The following is a 7,711-nucleotide window of genomic DNA, read 5'->3' as shown; positions in this document are numbered from 1 at the left end:
GAGCTCAGGCTTGCTAGAGAGGTTAAGAACAATTACAAGGGCTTTTGGGAATATGTCTGTAGCAAAAGGAAGAAGAAGGAAATGGTAGGGTCACTGCACGGAGAAGATGGTGAAATGCTAACAGGGGACTGCGGAAAGACAGAACTACTGAACACCTTCTTTGTCCCAGTCTTTTCAGAAAAGGAAAAAGGTGCTCAGCCTGAGGAAAATGGAGCAGAGGACACAATATAAGTTCAGGAATACCTTATTAATCTAAATGAATCTAATGAACAGACAGACTAAAATAAAGCTGCTTCAGGTCACTTTGGAGGTATGCTGTTTAAATGACATTTGCATCTTAAGAGGCCAGAAGCTGCGCCAAAGCTGTGCTACAGTCCTATGGACTAGAGTGAGGCTTTTGTGTGACTTTTGGTCTCTTAGGATGCATGCATCTTTGAAACAGCATCCTTCTAAAGTGACCCAGCTCAGCTTTATTTTGGCCTGTTTGGGCACTAATGGCGGAACAGATGGGCCTTTGAGGCACCCTCGTCACGTGTGAGGATTGCCTGGTGGGTGAAGCGCCCACACGCCCGGCAGCCATTGCAGGTGACGAGGACGCTGCAGCTGCAGTGTGCCCACCAGAGGTATTGCGTAACTGTGACGTCGCAGCTGCGCCGGCTCCAAACGGGGCAGCACAGTTGTGACATCACCACACTATCGCTGGCACTTTAAGGCAGCGGAAGTGTGCCACAAAAAGGAGCTGCTTCCTGGCGCTCCTTTTTTGCTGCGTAGGAGCACCACACAATTTGGTTGCTGCAGCGCTCCTGTGAAGCAAAGAGAGGCGCTGGGGATGTGCATCTTTCTGGCAGTGTAAACCCCACCTAAGTCTCCAGGATCAGATGAATTATATCCAAGAGTATTAAAAGAATTGGTAAATGTAATCTCAGAGACATTGGCAATAATCTTGGATAACTCCTGGAGAACAGGATAAGTACCAACAGCCTAGACTAGGGCAAATGTTGTCCCCATTTTCAAAAAAGGAGGGGGGAAGAGGATCCAAACAATTATCATCCAGTTAGTCTGACATCAATACCAGGTCTGAACAGCTGACCAGAGAAAAGTAGAGTGGCTCAAACTGTTGTTGGCTCATTGGAACCAGAATGGATCTATGGACTCAATGGCCAAGACATCTCCTGGACGCATCCAATATTTCCAGGAGATGTCATAGAATATTAGGTCCCACCCTACATTTCCCCCATGGATCCTACTTTACCATACTTATCCTACATTTCAAAGACACATCCCACATTTTCAAGACACATCCCATATTTCCACAGCAGAGTACAATTGGTTATTCTGTTCCTCTAAATACATCTTTCTTTGGTCCTCCACGTGTTTGTGGCTCCCAAATGCCCCAGCTGGGTTGGCCAACAGTCAAGAGTTCAGGGAGGTGAAATCCAAAGCAGAGGTTTAGGAATGGTTGATTTCTAAATCATGGACTGGCCAAACCTTTCTTTCTGAGTGAGAACCAGAATGGACTAAATGACCAAGACATCACCCAAATATGTCTTCTATTTCTCTTAATACATCTTTCTCTTCTCCAGGTGTTTTAAACTTCAACTCCAAGAAGCTCCAGCTGGCTAGTCTAACAGTTAGGAGTTCTGGGAGATGAAACCCAAAACATCTGGAGGTACAAAGCTTGAGAATGAGTGATTTCTCAATCATATAATGGACAAATGCTTTTTGGTGAGTTGGAATCCAAATGAGTGTATAGATTCAAAGGCCAGGACATATCCTGGATGTGTCCACCATTGGCAGGAGATGGCATAGAATGGTAGGATATGTCCTACATTTCCAATACGTATCCTTCATTTTCATACATGCTCCACATTTCCAGAACACATCTCACATTTTCAAGACATGTCCCACATTTCCACAGCAGAATAAAATTCATTGTTCTGTTCCTCCAAATATATTTGTCTTTGGTCTTTTCCACTTGACTTGGCCAAGAAACAGGCGATCTTGGAGCTGAAGTGCAGTCTGAGAATGATTGCTTTGTGATTCATACCATGGTCAAATTCATGTTGGATAGTCAGTATCAGGATGGGCCAATGGAGATTTCTACAGGACATGTTTGAAAATTTCACAGCAGAAAAGAGTTGTCGGTCGCCCTGTGAAAGTAGTGTCCTACATTTGTAGGAGAGTCCTACATGTGGAGGGCCATCCTACATAGGAGGGTATTCCAGAAGTAGGACAGTCCTACTTATGGAGAATCATCCTATGTAGGACTCCCCAATGTAGTCCTATGTAGGATACGCCTATATTTGGAAGATGGTGCCACTCAGAAAGCCTGCACCCTATAGTTCCAGGATCACAATCCTATTATAACACCCCAACCCTGAATTTCCGTGAGACCACAGAAAGTTCCAGGACATGACCTACATTTCCACAGCAGAGTACAATTCATTAATCTGTTCCTCTAAATACAGCTCTCTTTGGTCCTTCACGTGCTTTTGACTTAAAATCCCAGAAGGTGCAGCTGGCTTCACTAGCCATCAGGGTTTTGGGCAGCTAAAGTCCAAAACATCTGGCAGTGAAAAGTTTGGGAATGGCTGTTTTCTAAGTCATGGACTGACCAAACTCTTGTTGGTTGATCGCAAGCGGAATGGACCCAAGGTATCTCCTAGACATGTCCAATATATCCAGGAGATATCATAAAATATTAGGTCCCATACTACATTTCCCATATGGATCCTACTATTCCATAGTTGTGCTATGTTTCTAGGCCATCTGGTGATTATCGTGTTGAAGATAGCAGAGGAGCCAGACTACAAACTATGCATTAGGTCAGCACCTGGACATCAAGGGTAATGAGCATGATGTAATGCTTAGACAAGGTTGTAAGGAGCCGAACATATAAGAAACACAGTTCAGTATGAGTGTGTGTGGGTCATTGTTGTTGATTAGTGGTTCATGTTTATTAGTCTGACTGGAGGGTTCCTGTGTTGCTGAGAGTTGGAGAAGAAAGCTGGTTTTGCTTTGGTCCAAGAGCTCTGCATTCACTGCAAATAGTTTTGCCTCCTTTCCTGTTTAAATAAATCCTTCAACTGCAGCAGTTGGCTTCCACCTTCTGTTTGGAAAGTATCTCAAGGTCCCTGCTGAGATAGAGAACTACACTCAAGCTGCACCTCAGTGTGACACTTTCATGCATTCATGTGTGTGGGTGTTAATATATAAGGGATGAAACATTTGTATGAACATATTTGAAAGCAATTTGAGTAGCGCAACCTTGAATACGTCAACTCAGAATTGAGCTGTGATGCTTATCCCAGGAAATATGTATGTTTATATCCTCAAATATATTGTAGTTTTGCAGTAAGGAAAAACCTTTTTGCAAATAGGTGCTTTTTATTTTATTTTTAAAAATACACAAAAAATTTTCAAACAAAAAGTAATGACTGAAGTTATACATAGCTACTGTATTGTTTAGGGTTGTTAGGCCCCTTTGCTAGTTCACATGCAAAGTGCATACATTATCAGTATATGTTTTTTTTCTTTCAATAGATTTGTCCTATAGTGTGCCCACGCCGTATGCGGGTGCACTATATGCAGCTTCAAGGTTATGCTGAAGCTGTGCGACAGTGGTGAGTGGCGCCATGAGCATGCACTCGATTGTTTTCAATGGGTCACAAGAATACATGGAGTTCCTCTTATGCAGGGGGATCCAGAATGGACACCCCACGTAAGGGAAGGGCCCACTGTTCTTTAAACTGAATTACATTGAAAGTAGACCAATCCTATGCTTCTTTGAACTTCACCTTTTAGAAATAGCCTGTAAAATACATGTCCAATGCAAGATTTACAATCCATTAAAAGTAGCTAAATATAATCTTTGAAAAATGCATTTGCAAAAATTAAATGTAATTTTATGCTATTAAAGGTAATTGATCTGTGGTTTCTGATGATAACATGCTGGTTAAAACTCTGTTGTAGACTTCTCCCCATTTCTTGCCTTGGTAACTGTAAAATACAAAGTGAACAGGTCAGGTTATATACATAGATTTTGTATAACTATCCTTTCTGTAGATAATTCTTAATTTAAAACGGAACAGAGTTAATCCATACACTGCATCAACAATAACCCTCCCATAAACAAATAATATTATATGAATATTATAAGATTGTTTCAGTGTCTAACATTGTTACTATTCTCTTTTCAATGGCAAGTAATTACCTTCTTTTTTAAACAAGATTTCAGCTTTAAAATGGTTGCAGTAAAGCAACAGGTGTGCTGTTTCTTAATATGTGATATATTTTAATGGTTTTAACTGTTTTAATGTGTTTTCAACTGTTGTAAGTTTAAAAAAATTAATTGAATTGTTGTTTAATGCTTTTTAAAATTTTGTATACACATTATTCTAGCTATTTTCTTTTAACCTAGAACAAAAGCTTGTCTGGGTCCCATATGGGAGACAAATAGAATAGAAAGGAAATTAATTAATTAAAGTGGCCTTAGAGGAACAGATGAGCCTATCTTATGTGAAATTACATGAAGTCCAAACTTCTACAGTTGTTGACCCTTTTACTCATTCTTATCATTTTAGGATTTTGGTTTTTGGTTTGTGTGCCAAGGGTAAATGTGTATGTAACCTCTGCCTGTCACCTTTGGGCAATGGTAACTCTTAAATGGTCAGGGAGATGAGAACAATGGAGTTGCATACATAGAACAAACGTATACAAATTTACCCTCTTTCGGAACTAAATAGGATTGGCCAATCCAGACTCTCTTGCCCTACTCTTCCAGCATGCCTTCTTATAATGTAGTGCAGACTATGGCAAGAGGCATCTCCCTACCTCAGCATCAAATATAACAATTCATATTTATTGAGCATAACACATAAAAATAGATGATGGGAACAGGAGTCAAGCAACATCTCGTGTGTGTGTGTGTGTGTGTGTGTGTGTGTGAGAGAGAGAGAGAGAGAGAGAGAGAGAGTGACGAAGATTATGGGACAGAAACAGCTTTGGTCGCCTTGGTCGATGATCTATGCAGAGAACTGGACAGGGGGAGTGTGTCCCTGTTGGTTTTGCTGGATCTCTCAGCAGCTTTTGATACCTTCGACCATGATCTCCTTCTGACTCGCCTCTCTGGGATGGGGCTTGGAGGTTCTGTTCTACCGTGGCTCTACTCTTTCCTGGAGGGGCACTCTCAGAAGGTGGTGCTGGGGGATACCTGCTCAACTCCTTGGCCAATGGCCTTTGGGGTCCCTCAGGGCTCAGTCCTGTCCCCTATACTTTTTAACATCTACATTAACATGAACCACCTGGAGAGGTCACCCAGAGTTTTGGAGTAAGGTGCCATCTATATGCAGATGATATCTAGCTCTATCACTCCTTTCCATCTAATTCCAGGGAAGCTGTTTCTGTCCTAAACCAGTGTCTGGCTGCTGTAATGGACTGGATGAAGGCAAACAAACTTCAAGCTCAGTCCATGGAAGCTCAATCCATACAAGATGGAGGTGCTCCTGGCCAGTTGAAAGATAGATCAGAGAACTGGGAATCACCTTGTGTTGGATGGGATTACACTCCCCCTGAAAATTCAGGTTCGTAGTTTGGGGGTACTTCTGGATTCAGCGCTGAGCCTGGAAACCAAGGTATCAGCAGTGAAAAGGAATGCCTTTGCACAGCTAAAACTTGTGCGCCAACTGTGCCAGTTCCTGGAGAAGTCAGACCTGGCTACGGTAGTATATGCCTTTGTTACATCCCATTTGGATTACTGTAATGAGCTCTATATGAGGCTACCTTTGAAAAATGCTCATAAAGTTCAGCTGGTCCAAAGAGCTGCTGCCAGGTTGTTAACTAGAACTGGCTACAGGGAGCACACAACTCCTTTGTTGCAACAGCTCCATTGGCTGCCAGTCTGTTTCCAGCCACAATTCAAAGTGCTGGTTTTGACCTATATGGCTTGAGTCCAGGCAATTTGAAGGACCTTATCTCCATTTATGAGCCCTCCAGAGCATTGAGATCATCGGGAGAGGCCCTTCTCTCTGTTTCACTACCTTCTCAGGCATGTTTTATGGGAACAAGAGAAAGGCCTTTTGAGTGGCTGCTCCCAAGCTTTGGAACTCCCTCCATAGGTAAAGATGTTTCTTTGCCACTAGGCTTTTGCATGACAGAGATGCTGTTTGTTTGTTTTTAAAGAGTTTTTAAACTGTAAATTTTAATAATGTGATGTTCTTAACTGTTTGTATTGTTTAATTGTTTTTTAAACTTGTATTTTGCATATTTATAGTGTTTTAATGTGGACTGTTTTAGATTTGTAAGCCACCTTGAGTCCCTGTACTGGGAGGAAGGTGGGGTAATAATATAATAATAATAATAATAATAATAATAATAATAATAATAATAATAATAATAGAAGACAAATTATACTTCCTTTTTAATATCAAAAACATCATATGCTTTAGATACAAGGTTTTATTCTGAATTCATGTGTAGACATATATTTGGTTAATGTAATTTAATCAAGAATTGAAACAACCTAGAGATTCAATAGAATTCCACTGTCACACCTATTTGAATGAGTGTTCCTTAATGCAATGGCTATTGACACCTAAGAACTGTGGTGTTTTACTGGCACTGGTAAATATATTGTAAGGATGCTATGAGGTGCCACATTCCCCTCCCCCTCCAAAGATAAACTGTTGGCCTGTAATCAAGAGCTAAGCTGTTCCATAAGCTCACTGTAGCACCATGGCTATTTTAACAATATCTCCACATCCCATTCTGTGTGTGCCTTTAAGAAAAGGATAAAGTTATATTGAGGGAGGTGAACAGAAAAAAAATGAGGCGAGAAAGACAGGGTAGAAGAAGGGCAGAGGAAGAGAGAGATGATGAGAGAAATTAAAACATATCACTACTAACTGGCCTCATATGTTGGTTGGGATTTAAGGTAGATGCCTTATGAGAATATTCATGACTACTGACATTAATATAATCACAAGAGAACTGATCTTTCACAAGTTTTTAATGCACAATTTTATATGGGATAAACTAAAGCCTAACTCATGTGTTTAGTGATAATATACTTACACATCATATGCATCGTGGGTATTCAAATGTGCCATCTATACATTGTACTATGAATGGAGGGGAAGATGGAGCTGGATCATAAGGCCACCTACAGGTGAATTCTATTCGTTCTCCCGATTCAAAATACATTTTTTCATTTCTTGACCACTTGAACCTTATATTGTTACGTTGCATGTCTTCTTGACTTGCTGTACATGGAACTGCAGAAAGACAAAGATTATTTAATCTTTTAAAAATAATAAATACATGGGTCTGAAGTCAGAAATGCAAGATAAGATAAGGACACAGTTATTCTTGTAAAATATGAGACCATTCATGGTCTTCAAGAGATGAAAAATGAGAGTCCAACCTCTGAATATATTGTACTGTGAAATAACAGCCCCCAGAAGTTGTGGTATAATTGGCCGTGTTAATAACAGCTAATTAAAACTTCTATATAGCCTATGTCCTCCTTCTTCCAGTCCACTGAGACCTATAGAGCCTGGTCGGAAGGCAATGGTGGGCAGTAGGCCCTTTGGGCCTGCTACACCTGGCTTTTTTTTTTTTTAAATCCTGTCTTAAGGACTGGAACACGGATTTGGCATGGCTTTTACAGCTGCTTTGGAAGTGTGTATTGTCTAAACACCATGTCTCCAAAGTG

General features: G+C 40.8%; 1 long non-coding RNA gene across 1 annotated transcript; it reads right to left on the bottom strand.

Moving 5' to 3' along the window:
- Positions 1-3,401: 3,401 nt before the first annotated feature.
- On the bottom strand, positions 3,402-7,699 carry LOC121929213. Its single transcript, XR_006103624.1, has 2 exons — positions 7,164-7,699; positions 3,402-3,999 (listed from the first exon to the last, which is right to left on the bottom strand). It is a non-coding gene; the product is annotated as an uncharacterized LOC121929213 (long non-coding RNA).
- Between the last annotated feature and the right edge of the window lie 12 nt (positions 7,700-7,711).

Source organism: Sceloporus undulatus, chromosome 4 (genome assembly GCF_019175285.1).
Source record: "Sceloporus undulatus isolate JIND9_A2432 ecotype Alabama chromosome 4, SceUnd_v1.1, whole genome shotgun sequence".
In the NCBI taxonomy this organism is placed as follows: Eukaryota; Metazoa; Chordata; class Lepidosauria; order Squamata; family Phrynosomatidae; genus Sceloporus; species Sceloporus undulatus.
The sequence above is the reverse complement of the archived record's forward strand: the minus strand, read 5'-3'. Positions and strand labels throughout refer to the sequence as shown.